This window comes from Cupressus sempervirens, chromosome 1 (assembly GCF_028749045.1).
Source record: "Cupressus sempervirens isolate cs-2001-9-10 chromosome 1, ASM2874904v1, whole genome shotgun sequence".
NCBI lineage: Eukaryota > Viridiplantae > Streptophyta > Pinopsida > Cupressales > Cupressaceae > Cupressus > Cupressus sempervirens.
This window is the reverse complement of record NC_143118.1, coordinates 73,768,547-73,789,510: the sequence shown is the minus strand read 5'-3', so window position 1 is coordinate 73,789,510 and position 20,964 is coordinate 73,768,547. Positions and strand designations below refer to the sequence as shown.

The following is a 20,964-nucleotide window of genomic DNA, read 5'->3' as shown; positions in this document are numbered from 1 at the left end:
GGTTCTTTTGGTAGTTTAGTAGTTAGAACCATGTTTTTGAGTGTCATTCGTAGTTGGGGCATTGTAAGCATCAAATCATTTAATTTTACTGGTACTACAATTTTTAATATCAACCTTATGATGTTCTATTTTGTGCAGTTCCCCCTTCTCCATTTGTGATTTCTCTGTCTACATCCCTTTCTCAATTTTTGCCTGTGCTTCTTTTGGTCTCTTCTTTTCTTCCATCAGGTCTGGGTACAGCTTTGCGTGTTTACATGTAATTGCCAAGAGTTCCTCTTCATCTATTCCTGATTTGATAATGATCAAATTCACTCCTAATTTTGATTTTAGGCACTTGGCATCTTCATGGTCTCCAGGACCACACCATCTGCATAACAACTTCGGTTTGTTCGTTGTTGTACAATTTCATGCAAAGTGGTCCCATAAGTTGTATGCTCGACATTGAACCATCGGTCAGCCGTTCGCATCATATTGAATCCAATTGCGGCCTCTGTTATTATTGTTATTGTTATTTTTTTGTCCTCTTCTATAGTTTCTATACCCACCCAAGGTGGCACCATCATTGTTTGTGTTTTCGTTCCCTCCTAACATGGAAGCTTCCTGTGTGAGGAGCACTAGTCGATGCCCCTTTGTTTTCATATTGAATGGGCATTCCTTTGTGGAATGTTCTGGGATTTGGAAAATTTCATAGAACTAATTCTTTGGACAAGATCCCTTAGTGTGACCTTTCGTCTTGCATTCTGTGCACCATAGCTCATTTTCTTTGGTCTAGTTGTTCCCTTTCTGCATATTCTTAAACTCTTTCATCATCCTGATCATATCCTTTTCGAGAGCATGAACCTTCTTACTGCCCTTTTCATCACCACTGCTATCTTCAGAAGAGGATTCATCCAAGTCGGATGATCTTCTTTTCTTCTTCTTTTTCTTTGTTTTTTGTTCACTCTCTAAGTCCATCGCTCGATTGTATGCTTCAGTGTACGATGATGGTGATTCAATCTTCATTTTCCTTTTTAACTTCGGGCATAGTCCTTCTATGAACCATCTCTTTTTCAGCCCGTCTACTGGCTTACTTTCAATTTTATTTACTAATTCTTTTAGCTTTCTAGCATATACATGGATTGTTTCATTTTTTCCTTGTTTTGTGGTGTATATTTCTGCTACTATATGTTTCCCAACTGCTAGCTGATGGGTCAACTACTATCTAATATCCTCTATTAAAATTTATCATAGTTGTTCTGTCAGATGTCTCTATCCCATCTAGATGCCTCTCAAAAGCTATATCTTGCTTTCTCATTGCTTGGAAAGAACTATTCATTAGTTATTTCTATCGGTGAAATCTTCTTCCATTTCTTTTTTTGTTGCCCCTCATCTCCCCTTAAAAATGTAAGTTTTTCTCTCTAATATATGTGTCTGGGGTGAAAGGTCACGATTATCCATTTGATTGTTTGTGAAATATAATTTATACTAGATCTGTTTTAATATATTCAATATTAATTTAATAGTTTGACTAATTTAGATTTAGATTTAGAATATAATAGACAAGTATTTATATTATTATATTGAGGATAACTTTATTGATGTATTTCTAAATATACATATACTTTATCATAAATCATTATATTGTTTTATTTATTGTTTGATTATATATTTCAAATTCATATTATGATAATATACATCATTTAAAAAATAATTATATTAAAATTATATAATAATGGTTTTACATTATATGTCTTCATTGACTAATCTCTAATTTACATATTGGATATATATACATATGACAATATTCAATATATTATAATCAATTTATATTATTGAGTTTATCGCTTATTTACTTATTATTGGATTATTATGTCATTATTTTAATGTTACATTTTATTTATTTTAAATTTATCTTGATTGTTATTATTAATTTCATATCAAAGAAGGAGACATTACAAATTGAATACTTGATATGGAATATCAAACACTCAACCCTCTCTTGAAAAGTAAATACTCATGAAGACATGAGAAAAATTCCAATGTTCCTTACACTTGTGGATACTAACTCAGTTATATTAAAGTGATTTTCTGGTTAATCATGTAGGCTAACTTACATTGTTAATTCAAGGATTTTCAAACTCTCGTTGTGATGGTAATGATGTCTGGTTTTGTAAAGTATATGAGTGCCAAATAATGTTGATGGTGATGTTGACGGATGGTGTATCTGCCAATGATGCTTCTCCTTTTCTAGCTTTCTAAGAATGAACTCCAACTACTACACTACTCATTGCTTTACCTCTACACCTATGAATGGAAATCTTAGCAAATGGATGGGGATCAAATATGATGAAAGCTTACCAGTAGCTCTACTTCCATAGATGCAAAGATTCAAGGGAAAAAGACTAGATTACCACGCAAGGCTTCCTAACCAGCCACTAGGATGCTAGTGGTCTAGTTTATAGATCCCTATCAAACATCCACTAATATCACCATACAACCATCCATCTATTTCTACTCTTGCTTAAAAACTTTCTTGAATAAAATCTACTTTAAGAACTTCAATGAAATTTAACTCTGACTATTGGAAGTAGAAACCATGTAATAACACCAAGTGTCCCTAATCACCATGCAAGTCACAACAATGATAAGAGAAGCAATTTTGGTATTATCTCAAGCAAAAATTTTCTTTAACCCTTTACATATGAGAGAAAATGGCCTTATATGGGGCCAAAATTACAACCAACAGTAGAGATTATGAGGTAAAATCAACGATCTAGATCGAATCTCAGAAACCCTCATTAGGGTTGCCACCCCATCAATCAATGAGAAGATGCCACCTCATCAATGAACCAATGAAAAAAGGAAAAGTAGCAACCAATGAGAAGGCACCAAAATGGTAGCCAATCAGAATCAAACAACTATCCTACCCAAGAAGGAAAATTTGCCACTTGGGCTTACATCAAATGATCCTCTAATATAATTCTACCCTTTTCTTTCATCTTTTTAACCAAGGCAATGAACTTTTCTAGTTTTTTGCTGACTTCCTTCATGGGAGGGAAAAGCGTATGCATCATCTTGAGCTTAGTTGAATTCATGATGTTGCTTGCTATTTGCAGTGTCTTCTCACGATCCTTCTCATATTCTTTCGCATATCTGATAAAGGCATTGAGGGAGGCAAGGGTGCCCAAATGTTTCTTCTTGATGGCAACCTTCCCCAACTCATTCAATCCTGATCCGAATTCTATCTCATTAACGCTCTCCTCTTTGATATCTTCAAAATCAAGTGCAACCCCAACATCGCCTAGCATGGTTTAAATGGAAGTGTAAACGCCTAGGTTGTGTTGTGTAATCTCATTCCGTATCTCTTCAAGTATCCTCAAGCTGATGGTCAAGGAAACAAACCAAGACTCCACCTTACTTATTCCTCCATCTACCAACTTGGTTCTCTCCAAATATCTCTCTAGTAGTTCGATAAATGCCTTTAGCCTGGGAATGGCTAAGTCCTTGACTGGAAAGAAATCCTTCCATTCCCCTTCAAATGCTTTGAATTTGTCTCTCATAGCCACCAATGACCTCAATGTCGAGATAAAAGAAGGCAAGAAATTTCACCAATCTTGAATTTTATCATTGATCCAATCTTTGATTTCTAGCGGCTGAGTCGATATCTCTTCTATGTTGCTCCTATTGTCTTGCAAAAGGGCTACTTGATGCAACTGTTGGATAGGTAGGCAATCTCTCCAATACTTGTTTTTGGCTTCCAACTTTACAATCCTCTTGTTTTCCTTCCTCAACCTTTCTCTAATTGAAACCATGCCTTCTTGGATCTCCTCACATTCCATTTCATTCATGATTCTTCCCAAGTTATGCTCTACTATTTCATACTCCTAGGTTACAATCTCATCTACTGCCTTGCTAACCTTTGGTATAGCAATCTGAACTTTTTGGTGACTCTCATCATCACTCCTGATTACCTTTATCACCATTTTTGCAATTTGTTTATGTTTCTCGCTATCTTCCTTTTCCACTAACCCTTGAATATCTTCAACCATTTAGACAGTCACCACCTCGTCTTTTGGCATAAGTATTTGCCTCAACCATAGTGGTGCAGTGCATTTCCCTAAATCTAGATTCGATTCAACTAGCAAAGCATCACTAATGGCCTTGGGTGCTTGGCTTATTTTCTCAATATCAATTGGCCTATCTTCTTCTTCACTAGTGACTATCACATCATCTCTATGTTGGTTGTTCGAGAGAGGAGAGTACTTGGTACTATTGTTGTAACCACTTGATTTCAAATCAGAGCTCACCTCTACCACAACCCCTTGTCCACTTGTATAATCCCCTTGGCTTTTAGCCTCAGTTATGCTCTCCCTTGACGGTGCTACATTCTATCTCTTTGTTGGAGGCTCCTGATGTTCTTTACTTTTATCAACCTCCAAATTTATCTTCTTGCTCTTAACTGTTCTTTATTACTAGCTACTACCTTCACCTTTCTGTCCGACTGACTCTTCTGGACCTTCTTCCTCTGGTTTCATATTATCATAAGTAAGGTGTACCTTTTTACTTTGTAATTGCCTTAACTTCTCATTGTACCATGACTCATTATGTAGATTAACTATTCTTGTAACTACTTCCAAGGAAGGATCCTGATGATCATCCCAATTCACTAGACCCAATTATGTTCCACCCACTGTATCATAATCTTCTCTTAGCAAATTTTCATCATCTTCTAGTTGATTGGGAATATCAAGGCCTCTCCATTTGATTGCCCTCATCATGCCCACTGACAATCTTGAGAAAGTTAGCTTCCTCACATGAATGTCATCATGTGCATTGGCCTAAAAATCTTCTATAGTAGGAATATGCTTGAATACATTTTCATGAGATGCCTTACTCTTACTCTATACCATTAGGATTAAATCCTTGTCTTACTCTATACCATCCTAGATGATATCACTCTAACTCTTTCTTTACAGCTGCAAAGGCAACAAGATTGGGGCAAGTATCATTGTCTATTCCGAATGAGAAGGTAATCCCTATCTCATCCTTAAGTTTCATCATCTTGTCATAATGCTCAAGTTGCCTAGCGAACTCCATCAAAACTACCTTATCGAGTGGGTAGCTTTGAAGTCTCTTGGGACAAACTATACTTCAAGCTACTCTAATATACATGAATTACAAAAATTGGATGAACCAACTCCCATACTTCTTAACTTTTTCTTTCGCTTCCGATGAGAGCCTTCTAGTAGGTGTCCCTTGCAATATTATTATCATCTTCATGGCAAAGGCATCATAAAACATCTTAATCTTTGGTTTTGTGCAAATGAAGCTATGGATAGCACTCGTGCACCAAACATTGCTCTGACCCATTGCCAATTAGTCCTAAAGTCTTAAGTCCAGGATTTTCATATAGTCTCACAATTAGATAGAAAAGATAGGATCCCATTTAGAATTGCTTTTGGTTTTGCGTTTTCTGAAGTTGCAATTGTAGATTTTCACTTATGATTCTAGCCCAATAAAATTTTCTCTTTCCATTTTCAATTTCATCAATAAAGTAGTACATTCAATTTTTGAATTGCATACCTTGAGCCATGCCCATGATCCAGCTGAGAAGCACAATAAGGTCGCCATACTTTGGCTTGAAATTTGACTTGGTGACTCTCTTTTTGCCTTTGTGTAACCAATTTTGCTTTAGATGAATGAAGTAGGCCTCCTGGTTACCCTGAAAGAACTTGGTTGTTTGATCTATCGTTACCACTATCATGCCTCTATGTTGGGGAATATTGAATACTTCTCCGACCACTTGTCTGCTGATGTTAGCCAACACTCTCTTCCCTTCATAAAAAATGGACTTGGTAACAATATCAAACCGGGATGCACACTCCATTACCAATTTTGGACAAGGCGAGGTAGGAGGGAAACCTATAGCGTGTACAATTTCGCTCTTGTAGATCTTTTTTGCCATGGGGGATTGTCCTTTCTTCAATCTATCCTTTAAATGTACCATGTTTACCGTGCCAATATTGGTATTACTTATTCGCCTCACTTTCGAGAAGAAGGTGATCTTAGGCATCATGTCTTCCTTCTCTTTTTTGGTATTTGTTCCCTTTGGGTTCTTGTTTGCACTAACATCTACCATCCTAAACACTTATTTTTGCCTCTTATTTTAAATGATATGGACTGCACTTATCAATCTCCAACCTTCTTTATATCGTTGGAATCTAGCTTATTTTTGCCTCTCCAAGTCCTATCTCTACACTTATCAATCTCCAAACTTCTTCCCTAGGGATGCGACGACCACTTATTTTTGCCTCTTAGTTACCTTAGGATGGACTACATTTATCAATCTCCAAACTTCAATTCTAGAGTGGTCTAGCTTATTTCTACCTTTCCAAGTGTTCTATTATGAAATCTACACTTATATCTCCCAACCTCAGCCTATCAATGGAAATGATGAAGTGGTGGATGATAAATGCAAGAAGAAGATAAGGGAAACGAACAAAGCAAGAACAAGGAATAGAATTTTCCTTTCAAACCAATCTTCACCTCTAAAAATGAATAGAATTTTACCTTAAATCTGCCTTTACCAATAACCGGGTCTCTTCAAATTCAAATCAGATCTCAAAAATTTCAGTCCCAACACAAAATATGATGCCCTAGAAAAAATTAGAATTCACATACTGGGCAAAATCTACCCATGCCACTCAAAAAAATGCCTAATTCTGCAAAAAGTTGGATCTGCCCCAAAAAATCACCCTAGGGTAGAAATTGCCCAAGCAAGGAGGAAAAAAATGTTGCCATGAAATGGAAAATGTCCCCCAAAAATTGCCCAATCTAGAAATTCACTTCCCTTTGAATAAAATTGCACATACAAGGAGGAGGAGAAAAGAAGGAATGAGAAAATAAGAGGAGGGGAAGCCCCTCTTATACCCAATTTTAAGCCTCTCCAAGTGGGCTGACTTTCTTTGAGGGAAAACAAAATGAACTTAGTCCCTCAATTAATGGCCTATATTTAAAAGCAACATTAAAATTACTTAGTCCTATAGTGAAATTGGCCCATTTAATTGCCAGTTTTGATCAGAAATTGCAAAATAGAAACAAGGAAAGCCTAGGAGATGCCAAAATTTTCATTTAACAACGTTTTGGCAATTAAAATATCATTAAAATCAAATGTAGCAAGCCAAAATCGATTTTCAATTCCAATTTCTCAGTTTCCTTTAACATTTCTAAAATCCTCTAGGCAAAATATTAACCAAATTAATGTAATTTTGCAATTCAATCCAATTTCAACCTTACAATACAATTTCAATTTTTTTTTTAACAAAATAAATCCTTTTCCTGACAGTCAAAATTCAAACTCCAAATTCAATTTCACTATCAAAAATTTCCTTTTCACCAAAAAATTAAAGATTTTCCAAAACAAGTAAATCTAAAAAAAATATTTTGAACATGCTCAATCTTATACAATTATATCAAATTTTCAAAATCTAAGTCCAAATTTTGCAAAATTATCCTACCAGATATCATTTTAACCATCAAAAAAATGTTGGTTGAATTCTATTTGGCCTAAGGACAAAATTACATGTTTCAAAAAAATCAAGTTAGCGCTAGGTGAAAAGAAATCAAATCCTCTCCTAGCCCAAAGGCGTCCAAGGTGTAAAATCGTCAGATTGAAGACCTCAGGACAACTCCAAATTTGGTAAGGCAACCAAAAAAAGGGGGTCCCCAAAAATTTTGGGGCGATGGTGTGAAAACCTCACAATAGTAAGGACATGGGTTCTGATGCACTGAGGTATGATTCCAAGATAGGTGAGGACATGGTTTCGAATACTTTGAGGAAAGAGTCCAAGATAGGTAAGAACATGATCCCAAAATCCCTAAGGAAGGAGTCCAAGATGGGTATGAACATGCAGTCCCAATGCCTTGAGGGAGCCTACTCGTAGATAGGTATCTAGCACCTTGCGACATTGAGTTTTTCATCCTTTTAAGGAGGTAATATATGAAACAAAAAGGACTTAAGCTCGACACGCTAACCTATTTAATCTATTTCATTAAATGAACCATCATGAAAACTATATTGAAACTATAAATATTGATCATGCTATATCCTTGATTATAAAATCAGACTATGCTAGGAATCATTTGAGAAACTCACCAACCTTGACATCATGAATCTATCAATCCTCCTATGTCATGTAATTATCAAACATGAATTAGTGATATATGGTTGAGTCACTCCTAAAATATGCTAATTAATTTATCATGTAACTTTTGGTTATATCAAGGCAGATTCAATCTTGGAAATTGAACAAGATCTAAGGTTTAAACAAATTAAATGAAATCATAATTGCTTGAGGACAATCAATTTGGGAGGGTAGGATTGTAACATCCCCCCTCTAGTATTGAGATTTGACACTAAAACACAAATCATCAACATCCCTATTCCAATAATTAAGAAATCAATTATTTACTAAATAAGGGCTAAAGCATTTCACTATATAACATATTAACTATTCACTAAAATAAATAATAAAGATTATTAATATAAAATAATAAATAAATCAATAAATATACTAATATTACTAATATCATTATTTAAATCAAATCCTATGTCAACATTGACATATCAAAGGTCATGACCCTTCGATCGGTTTGGAGTACATATTAAAGTCTATGCATGAGTGTAGGGAAAGAGAAACGAATGGGGAGAACTCAAAATAATAAAAATAATCCTTAGCATCATACAGTCAGCATGTAACATGAATGAAATAATATATATAGTAGAACAAAGACCAATCGAATATCATGCATAAGAGAATGAGGAAGATAAAAAAATTAAGGGAAGTATTGGAACCATAAAAGACTAAATCACTCTTATATAAAGGAGCCCACGTAATTACAAAATAAGGAACCCAAAATTATATGGAGGGTATTTTTTAAGGTATGTAATATGGAAGTAGTATATTTTTTTTCATTAAAAAAAGCTATCTTTAGGCTACTGAAATAATAATAATATTTTTTATAGAAAAAGGAAAAGGTAAGTAAGTAAATGTGATATTTTGTTTTCATATTAGTATTTTTTATATAAGTTTATTACATCAGTATTGGTAGTAACATAGTTGGTATATAGTATATTACTAAATGACTATTTCATTTATTTCTATTCCTATAAAATATGTATTATTTTGAATGGTATTAAATAATTTTGAATATAGATATAAATATACTATTTGAATAGTATTAGTTTGTTATGTTGAATGTAGATGTAAATGCATTCATTTGAATAATATGAACGAATTATATTGGGAATAATGAATATAATTTCTTATATAAGAAATGATGGTTATTGGATGATATTGTGTTAACCTATTGGGTCAACACCGTGGATATTAATGAACTCGAAGCATAGAGCATGTGATATATTAATATCTCCATTGTCCGCCATGGCCGAGAATTGATATTGAAGCATGGAGCATGGAGATATTAAGATCTCCATTGTGAGTAGCCTTGGATAGAGGATGCCCATCCAAGAAGAATCTTAAGGGGTACGCTCCTGGGAAGACGACAAGGTAGCTATGAGCTAGGAAGCCTAACTTGAAGACCTCCTTAAGATTGGGGTTAACTTAAAAGGGTAGAATAATATAGTTAGTTTTGTTATTGTTGTGATTCAAACCATTGTTTTGAAGGAATTACTTGTCCCAAGTTAACACTAATAGTGGGGACATTACACCATTGAATAGATTTGTTTCTCTAAAACATCGATTGTTGCTCCTTAGGGTTGAAGCCTCAAAAATTTTAAGTGAATAGAGCAATTTGTGAGACTAGCTTAGGACAGTAGCTCCTAGCAGTCTTTGTGCTGGTGGTTTCTGCCGGATTGGGTTTCCACCTTACATCTTGTGCATTATTTTGTAGATTGTCTTCTCTTTTCTTTACTGAGATGCCTAAAATAATAGATTTAACAACAAACTAAATTGGAATAAAAGATTTTAGAACAATCCTAATTCACCCCCCACTCCCCCTCTTAGGATTGTCATTGTGTTCTACAAAGTCACACGGGGTCACCTTTTTAAGTAATAGGATTTTGGGTACATTGTAATGTCCTTGAAGTGAAAGATATACGATTAAATATAAGTTTTAATAAAAGACTCAAACTTAGTAATCAAATGCATAATGAGCATAATAAAGATGAAGATAACTCATAATTACTATACCATTTTTATAGCATTTAAAATTAGCATTCATATATATAAATCATTGTCTTCTATTTGTATTTCACTTTTATTGCATTCATTATTAAAAATAATTCATATATCTACATTTCTTGCACACAATATTGAAGAAAGAATTCAATAATTCCCATAGTGTCCAAATAATCATAAAAGGGGACATTACAATTGGTTCAAAGCTTAGAAATCTGGCAACCTGCTAAAATAAAAACAACCGAGGAAATAGTATAACAAAGAGGTTCAAAATGGGAGAAAATAAGAGACTTAACAATAATCACTTGGATGAATTCATCAAAGGACAAATAAATATTGAAGAAATGTTGGCTCAATTAGTGGGATTACTAATCAAGGGTTACCACAGAAAACAAGAGGAAAAGAGAAGAAAAGATGAATATTCAAGACATCATACCCTTAAATATAGACCAACATTTCCTACTTTTATTTCGAAGGAGGAAGAAAAAGAAAACAAAAAACCCACTTTAATTGATCTTCAAGATCAATACTGACTAGATTAGGTAAAAGGAGGTCTTCAACAAGACATATCTTTGGAGGATTACATTGATCTACATATGATGTATGATCCTAAAAAGAAACAAAGTCAGCACTTGATTATAAAGAACGAGAGTGGAAAGCATGGAAACTTCAAAGAGTAGGAGATGAATGATTGCAAAAAAAATTGTTGCATCTAGATTCTCATAGAACCAACCCTTGTTTACCGGTAATCTAGATTAATACATGCTACAATAACTAGACATGAGACATAACATGGAAAAGATATGCAATGCTTTAGGAACTAGATGTATATTTCAGCAATGCTTAAATGCTTCGAGTACATTATATGCCAATACAAGATAGATAGTGATGACTAATACTTAGTGCCTCCTCTCTCCCAATGGAGAGTCTACATAAAGATCTTGAAGGGGTGTGACCTAACTATTGCATCATAAAAAAATGCCCTTCGATTACTAACTAACATCCTTAACACATGTTTTACTAATCCTGATGGCATAACACACTTTTACTAACAACATCATCCCCCCCAAAATGAAAATTGTCTTCGGATGATATACAAAAGTGGAGATGATGCTACTATATACAATACATAAAAACATAAGCTAGGAGAGAGGAGGGTTTGTCCTTGGAGGTTGAAGCGTGTAACTGTGTCTACAACTCACTCACTGGGTCGGTCCTTTTCTTCAAATCCTCTTCAGTCTATATCTGAATCTCCAATGTTGTCTTCATTATCTTTGTAATGTTCCCAATTTTTGCCTCTTTTTCTTTAGACTCCTCTAGTAGACTTTTCTCTTGCTTCACTATCTTGAAATCGGCTAGGAATGTTGTCCTCTTTAATTCTTTCTTGTGCTTTACTGCCCCAAGATGAGCTATGAGTGTTGCTCACTCCTACTCCCAGGTTGACTGCTATATAGCCAAGTTCCCATCTATTGCAACTAATTGAGTAGTCATCTTCTCTCAAACCCTCTTTGCTGCTACCTAATCTGACTCACTCTGTTGCAGAGCATAGTAGGTGTTTCAACACACCTACACTATCTTGCAAGTAAGGGTCTCCACTCATGTTTCCACTACCAACTCTCTTAGCAATTCGCTCTATCTGATCTTAGGAGTCTTTATGTCAGAGAATCCTCGTGCCTTGAAGCATACAGTGAATGCAACAAGACAACCTACTCTCATGAATGAGAAAACATGCTCCAACTCTTGAACTACCCCCTTGAGTGCTTGTGTTTGAGCACAGATCACCACTTGGCTACCTCGAGTCACTACATCTACTAAGTAGGCCTCAATGTCCTCTCCTATGTCCTTGGATGACCTTGATGTTGGCTGCTCCTATGTGCCCATCGCCATGTCTACTGTTTCCAACATCCTTTGAGCACTATCTATTGGAGGTAATCGCTCATCAACAAGGGTGGGGTGGCTCTCTCTATCCAAAAGAATTGTAGGAGATACAACAATTTCCCTCGTCTCAACCTCAGATACCTCTCTCACAGATGAGAGAATGCTAGATGCTTGTGCCACTAGTGTTTTTGTTGAACCTCTAGCTCAAATAAGCACACAGATCTTGTGTTGTACTTGCTCGATCGGTACCCTCTCTAGCTAGGCTAACTAGCTAGGCAATGTCTACTATGACAATGACATCTGACCCAATCACATCTAACCAAACCTATAGCAGCTCTTGGCTATCACATGTTTACTCCTACTTGGGTACTTCCATTACCTCTTTTGACAAAGCCCTAGCTAGAGAGGTGTGGGACTCTGTCTCCAATACAGGAATGGTCTCAGCTGTAACTATTGCCTGAGGAATGGCTACTGGCTCAAGAATTTTCCTGGGTGCTCTCTTTGCCACTACTATAGTTGGAGTCATGTCAATAGGCGTCTTGACCTATCTGAAAGAAGGATTGTGCATACCCATAGTGGTGGTCAAATGAGTTGTCATGGAGAGAATAGGTTGTGGGGACAATAGTGATGTCATTGTGATAACCTTGACCTCCTCATCCTTTGTTTGTATGTTGTCTCCCTCATTTGTGTCTCTGGTATTCTCGGATGAGGTGTCTTGTCTTTCGTTGTTCATGTTCCTGCATTTGGATCCTGAGTCCACCTCTTGTCTGCATCGCTTCTCTGTCATAGCCTTCTATCTGCCTGGTGTGTCCATATGGCACCATTGCATAATGGGAGGTTCTCCTAGAGCTAAGGGTCCCAACTTGACCTCCAACCTATCAACTAGATCAATCTTGTTGTGGCATCCAAAAATAGTGTGGCATATAGAATGTTTTATGCTGCAAGGTTATAAAATCATACATGTGCTCTAAAAGCAATGCAACCCAGTCATATACCCTTCCTATCATGATCCCATTCATCAATGCCACTTGTAGAAATGAGATGTTTGAAGTAAGACTAGACCCTGTAAGCCTGCTTTTCACCAAGTCCATAATGCAGTGCCACGGTTCCTCACTAATGTTTGATTTCTTCAGCCTTCTTCCTCTGAAAGTCTGCATCACAGCTTTTTTTTCTGCGTCAGATAGGTCTCTGCACATCATGGTTATGAGTCACTCCTTCACCTCTTGTTTCATTTTTGTGGCTTTTAAATAAATATTTTTTGCCTCTTTCCACATATCTTAATATGCCAAATACTTTGGTAAAATCTTGCGCCTTGAAGGAGATTTCTTCATCATGGTCTAAATAGGAGAAGGTGCTTGTTTTCGAATGCTTGTTATAGATATCTATCATTCTCCTTAAGGAACCCTCATAATATTTAATGTAGAATACTGGCTCTTTTATTACCTATTCTACCTGTGGTCTTTTTATGCTGTCCTTAATTAGATCATCGTTTGGAGTTTCCTACCACCACTTCAGTACTCTAAGCCATTTAACCCTTCAAATTGTATGTTGTGAGGCCTAACATGAGATGTTGTAGGCATGGGTACTTTTGGGCATACCTTCTTTTTTGCTGTGTCTATTCGTCTTGCAACTTTCAACCTTGATGGTAATACTTGGGTCTTTTTGGACCTGGTGTTGCTTGAACTTGACCTGCTCACTTGCATCTGTAGTTGTGCTCTCCAAGGTCATTTGTCCATAATTGTTTCTTGATTTGTATGTTGTGTAGATGAGAGAAAGGGAACATGGTTAGGGATTGGCTTTCTCCCTCCAAGTATGACTAAAATACCAAATATGATTTTAGTCCTCTCCCTTGTTGCATATGGTTGCAACCCTTTTCTTTCCCAATCTATGCTTAGGTACTCATGTATAGTGGTAATTTGAGATCCTTGTTGCTTCCATGACTCTTGTCCTTGTGTACCTTGGCATTGCAATCTTCCTTCTTTCCTAGTGTTCACTTTTCTCTGTGTATGTTGCTACTGTACGATCTAAGTGTGACTCCGAGATTCAATATTTGCTTACCCATATTTGCATTTTCTATTGTCTTATTTTTCTTTCATTTCCTTATGATACCTTTGAATTCACCATAGGGATACTTAATTTTCCTTTTTAACACAACACTACTATACAACACGGTGTCCCAAAGTTGTCGTATGATGTTTTATTCTTATTTTTCCCTTGCGCTTTATGTTGCTAGTGAATACCATATAGTATTATAGCTGAGCATGGTTGTTTTTGTTGTCAATGTATGTTGTATGGTGTTGGGATTTGTTTCTACTTGCACACATCTGCTTCCAGATTTGCCACACGGTATGTCTCTCCAATAATGTCATACATTACTTTAGCATTTTCATGCGGTGTTCTTATTCTTGTCATACGGTATGGTTTGTCCTTGCAACCCACATGGTATCTTCCTCAATGTGACTATACGACATTTGGCCCATTTTTGGTAGGTGTTTCTACAATAGTGTCGTATGACCTTGATTTGAAGCATGGTCTTGTAAAAAAACCCGTTAATCAATCGGAATGTTTGTCTCCTCAGCACAAGCTTCCTTCTTTCGTTCGGTTGCATTTCCTTCAAGAACTACTCGGTTGAAAGGTATTCTCCAATGCTTGTCTACGAGGGTGGGAGTATGGAAATCCCAAACAAGTGCGCATCTGAAAAGTCATCATTCACTTCTTTGGGTGGTCCTTATGACTTGATCCTTGACAGGTGGTATGTAGTCATGTAACTTTTCCTGAGATGTACAACAATAATAAATGTAAAATTTTGTTGGAGCAACCATCTGCTCACTCACCCTTAAATAATCAACTTATTCACTAGGTCCATCAATGCCTAGTGATCCACATAGAACACAAATGAAGTCACCAATAAGTAATGTCAAAAAATTTGTACGACATACAATATGCCGAGGGCTTCCCACTCTGTTGCAATATTATTTTTTTCTTCTTTTGACAACACTATGCTTGCAAAATAAATAGTGTGGTCTAATTTATGGTCACCCGTCAGCGCTAGTGTTGCCTCGATTTCAAAGTTTAATGCATACATGTGCACATGAAACTCCTTATCCTAGTTCAGGTAGGTGAGGATAGTTTCTCCTACTAGTCTAGTCTTCGGTTCTCCAAATGCCTCATCTTGCACCATTCCCCATGTGTAGGGCTTTCCCTTCCAAGCTAGTTTGTCTAGTGGGTAGGACACTTGAGCGAATTTTTTAACAAATATTCTATACTTCCTGATGTGTCTAAAAATGACTTCACTTTAATAATTTCTATGGGAGGTTGCATCTTCACAATTACCCAGAGCTTGTTTGGGTCTTCCTTCAAGCCCATTTTGCACACAATGTGTCCCAGTAGTTTTCCCTGAGGCACCATGAATCTACACTTTTTAGGTTTTAGTGCTAACCTCGCTTGTCAGCATCTCTCCATATATTCCTCAAGGGCTACTAGGGGTGTGTCCTCCATGCTAAAAATTGACCAATCATCCAGGAAATCCTTAAAGTTACCAACTGACATATTGTCAAAATGTGCAGAATGATTCTCTAAAATGTTGCTGGAGTGTTGCACAGTCTGAAGGGTATCCAGTTGTAGGCATAGACTCCATCTTCTACTACAAAAGTCTTTTTTAACTTTTCTTCTTTTGTAATGGATATCTGGTTGTAGCCAGAAATTCTGCCCATGAATGAGTAAATCTCATATCCAACAACTTTCTCTAGAATACTATCTATGAACGGTATCAGGAATGGGTCCTTAATGATTACTGCATTCAAACAATGAAAATCCACACATATTGTTATCTAGTTGGCCTCCTTTAGTGAAATTACTATTGGAGACACCCGTTTTCTCTGTATATGAAATATGATGCCTTCATCAAGCAATCTCGCAATCTCGTCATTGATTCGTGCTACATAATTTTTGTTCATTCAGTATGTTTGTTTCCACACAAGGCCCCTTGCATAAGTGGAATTCGATGGATGGACAATTCAAGTGGGACCCCTTTTAGATCCTTGTAAGTCTAGGCAAATACGTCCTTGTATTCCATAAATATCTTGAATGTCACTACTTTTAACATAGGGTTCAAGCCATCACCGACACAAATGTTCTTTAGGTCAACTTCATCCCTTAGGTTCATTTCCTTCACCGAAGGTTCTTCGTACTTGGTGACTTTTTCCCTGTCGAATTCATGTGTTGTTGTTTTTTCCATCTGTGCCCCCCCTTCTTTATCTTTCCCATATTGCATTGGGAATGAGTTCTTTTCATCCCCTTAATCTCCTTCATCCACCCCTAACATGTTGCAACTCCGAAACAACCCAGTCTTCCATTTGCCAATGGAAGAGTCCATTTAATGAATCTAGGTTATCATTAGAACATCCCTCCAATTCTAGGATTCCCTCTTTATTAGGTTACATGCTTCTCTTCCCTTCATCATCTTCTTCGACTTTGGAATCGGACAAGGATGACATATCTTCACTCACCATCTCGATTGTGAACTTGCAACCCCTTCTTTCCATCGAAAGAGTATTCCTCTTCCATTTGTGATTCACTTTTTCTTGCACCAACCAACCCCTTTCCAAGATTGTATCATACCCTTTCCTTTTATGTGGGATCACTATGAAATCCAGCACGAAGGGTTGCATTGCAATCATCACTTTTTGTGCCATTAGAGTCCCAATAGGTTTAATACCGTGTTGGTCAGCGCCTACTAGTTGAAATATCATGGTCACAATGTTGGTTGCCCTAATTTCTTCTAGGTTTCTTTTAGCAATATGTTAACACCAAAGCCTCCATCTACAATGCTGTCTGTCAGGATGGTCCTGAGGATGCCAATCTCCACCACTATAGGGTGTCTTCCCATATTCACCACAAGTAACATTGGGTCCTGCTTTGTCCCAAGAGGAATCTTCTTCCTCATGGAGTTTTCCCTTTCATTGGAAGTACTCTTCATTGGTTAATCTGATGCCTTTGTAGATGGTGTCACATTTAATATTGTTGTTATGAATTGTGGCACTGCAAGAAGGTCATTTAGTTTTATTGGGATCTCAGCTTACATCACCTACGTTATAATGTTTTTCTTTGCCTGAGTACTCATTGAGGTGCTCACCGTATCATTCGTTTCCCTTCTTTCTATCATCATTTCCTTCTCTATTTTAACTTTTGCTTCCCACATTCTTCTTTTTTCCTCTTCAAGGTTTGGGTACGTGACTTTCTTCCCTTGTGCTCAGGTAACCGCTAACAATTCCTCACCATTCTCTTTGATGTTCAGTAGGTTCACCCCCGACTTCGGGCATTTTGACTCGTCATGGTCTCTAGGACCACAAAATTTGCATAGAAATCGCGGTGCTTCACTCTTCGTACAATCTCTAGCGAAGTGGCCCCATTGATCACAGGTGTGGCATTGTATCATAGGCTGCCCACTTGGGTCATACTATATATGGCTATGACCTCTGTTGTTATTGTTGTTGTTGTTTCCACCTATTCCTCGTCGGTTGTTCCTATACCCTCCTAACGATGCCGCATTAGTGTTTGCATTCCACATTCCTGTAGTACCTATGGTAGATACTTCTTGTGTCATTAGAACCTATTGGTGGCTTTTTGTTTTCATGTTGAATGGACATTCTTTAGTGGAATGTTCGATTATCTGGAAAATGTTGCAGAACTAATTTTTGGGGCAAGGGCCCTTTGTGTTGCCTTTCTCTTTACAATTCGTACACTATAAGTTCCCATCGATTTTTTAGCTGGGCTTTTTCTTCATGTTTTTAAATTCCTTCATTATGTGTAACATGTCTTTTTGCAGTGCTTGGATCTTCTTGTTTGATTCCTCATTGCCCCTCTCTCCAGAATTATCATCTTCCTCATCTGATGATCCATTCTTCTTCTTCTTCTTCCCTGTCTTACTTTCACTTTTGAGATGCATTGCTTTGTTATATGCATCAATGTATGACATCGGGGGTACTATTTTCATTATTCTCTAAAGTGCAACCTTTAATCCTTTGATGAACCAACATTTCTTCAAGCCGTCGGCTAGTGGGCTTTCCATCTTCACCAACTCCTTCAATCTCTACCCCTATTTGTGGATGGTCTCATCCTTTGCCTGTTTGGTGTTGTAGATTTCTACGATGATTTCATTATCATCTCTTAATAGCCGAAACTCCACCCCAAACTCCTTTTGGTCTGGCCATGTGGCTATCTTGGTCCAATCGCTACCTTGGTCCAATCAATGTTAGAGAACCAATCGATCGCTACTCTTAGAGTGGTTGGGGATTGTCGCACCTAGTCACCCTGATCCGTTATGTTGTTGGTCGTCCATATAGTCTCACATGTTTTATAGTATCACACAGGGTGTTTTGTACCATTACCTGTGTATTTAGGCATTTTCTACTTCTATCGTGCCATAGTTGGTGATTGTTGTGTTATAATTGGTTGTCTTGGCTATAGCGGTTATTTTTGTTGTACCCTATGTGGGGTCTATGTCTTCACTTTTGTTTGCACACCCGCATTGCACTATAGTGTGGTAGGTTAGGGTTTGGTTACCAAATTGTAAATGCTTGTTTGGTGTGTGCGAAACAAATGGAGTGTCTCGGTTACTCTGCACTCGTGCCAGTTCCTTCTTTACACCTATATTGATTCTCCATCCATGGTGTGCGAGAGAAGTTGATGAACGCCTCCCTCGTTTCCTCAATCCAACTTAATCTTTGTTGTGTCTCTTCTATTAAGTCCTCACTACTTCTCACCCACCAATAGTTAGGAAAACTATATTCTTCGTCAGTCAATGCACCTCCCATGGCATCGCAGTCACCCTCTGTGACACCACCGTGGTCCCCTTCGGTGAGTTGCCTAAGCCTTTGCCTCTGTTTGGCTTGTTGCACATGAATTAAAGCTTGATGTGCAACATGTACAACATCATTTTGCACTTTTCTATTTCTATCCTTATTTAATTGGATTGGCACCAATTCAAAACATCATAATTAACAAAGAACACTTTTTATTTCTTTATATTCCCTATACATCATGGGTCGTCTATGCGATCATTATAGAATTACAAGTGTTCTTTCCCTTCAACATTCCCAAGGCCTAAGGCTCATGGCTTGGACCTATGACAGGTCTCATCGCATTCCTCCTCTTCTTGACAGTTACATTTAAATAAGTTTTTAAGAGTTTGTTACTGATGTTGCTCCCTCTCAATTTCCCTCCTTCACCTCACCTGTGCAAGGAATGCCTGCTCGAATAGTCAGGGAAATTGGTGCAAAAGTCAATTTTCCGTGGGACTTACATTCAAGGCATCCCAAATAGTATCCTCAAGAACTTGCGCATATGGCTGCTCTTTGTGTGAATGTTTCAATCATTGCTCGAAAGAATATTTGCAAGTTTTCCCTAAGCGTGTGCTTGCCTTTGAAAAACTCATTCACTCCATCTTCATTAGTTTTGATATTCTCCAGTATAGGTATTCACATTTATTTTGCATATGCCATTCGTTGCATTGCTCTTTTCACATTCAAGTGGGCAACAATATCAAATGTTTATTGGTTAGGGTAAACTGGCTAAATACATTCTATAGTAACAAGACATGACACATAACACATAAAAATATGCAATGCTTTAGGAACCAAATGTATATTTCATTAATGCTTCAATGCTTCAAGTACATCATATGCCAATACAAGATAGATAGTAATGACTAATATTGAATGCCTCCTCTCTCCCAACGGAAAGTGTACATAAAGATCCCAAAGGGGTGCGACCGAACCGTTGTGTCATAACAGAATGCCCTTTGGTTACTAACACACACCTTAAAACATGTTTTACTAATCCCAGTGGCATACAACACTTTTGTTGACAACAACCCTCACAATACATGTTACTAGAGGCACTGGAAGTGATTAAGATGAAAGAAATCACAAAACATGAGACCTTAAGAGAGGACCAAGCAAGAAATGATCATCAAGAGCCACAAGAATCTTTCAAATAATTGCAAGTCTAAGAAGATAAAAGAGCAACTACTGACTAGTTATGTATCACAAATAAATCAAGTACATGGATTCACAAAGATGATAAGGATAACCTCACATCCTTACAAGGATCAAGCACAAGAAATGACAACATAGAGGTTAAATCTTGAAACAATAATCCAAGTTTTGTGACATCTATTATTAACCAAAACTCTCTTTTAGCTTCTGAAGAAGAGTTATCATCCATAGTTGAAAATAAGAGAAATAATGCTTCTCGTGTAAGAAATTTCGAAGCCACTTCTTGTATCTAGCACAGTCAGCTTGATGTAATATCAAAATTATGGGAATATGAAATTAAAATGATTGATAAATATAGGATACCTACATCATCACAATGGAGATGAAGATGTCTTGGAAGGTTACCTAAAGAAATCAAATAGGGAAGAGTTAGGAGAAACAAGCTTAGCCTTGAGAACATAAGTGGAACTAAACTTATTCATAATCCATCGTTCAAAGTTAAAATGGACAAGATATATATTAATTCACACGTTGAAATGAATGAGGAAGCTATTTTGAAATTACACAAAGGCAAACATGAAAACAGCTTATGGGATTTTGGTGCATCTACCATCAAGAAAGCATTGAGAGTTGTTTGGAACAAATTAACTCCTAGTACCATCAGTAAAGGCTCTCCATTCAAAGTACCAAAATATCCAATTCAAGAAGAGATTTCTTTACATCAAAGAAGAAAAAACTGATTATTCAAATTCTATAGCAAAGAGAAGTCATACGACCAGAATATCTCTTATGTAAGATGAGTATCACCATAATTGTGTTCCAAATAAGATAACTACAATGAAAGGTTCATTAAGCTCACAGAGATTGATTACCCAGATCTCTACCACTATCACAATGAATAATCAGTCTTA

General features: G+C 36.8%; 1 long non-coding RNA gene across 1 annotated transcript in view; it reads left to right on the top strand.

The window, feature by feature from the left end:
* Window positions 1-20,964, top strand: part of LOC149576234 (uncharacterized) — a 74,818-nt gene that overhangs the window by 21,060 nt on the left and 32,794 nt on the right. The gene's annotated exons all lie outside the window — the stretch shown is intronic.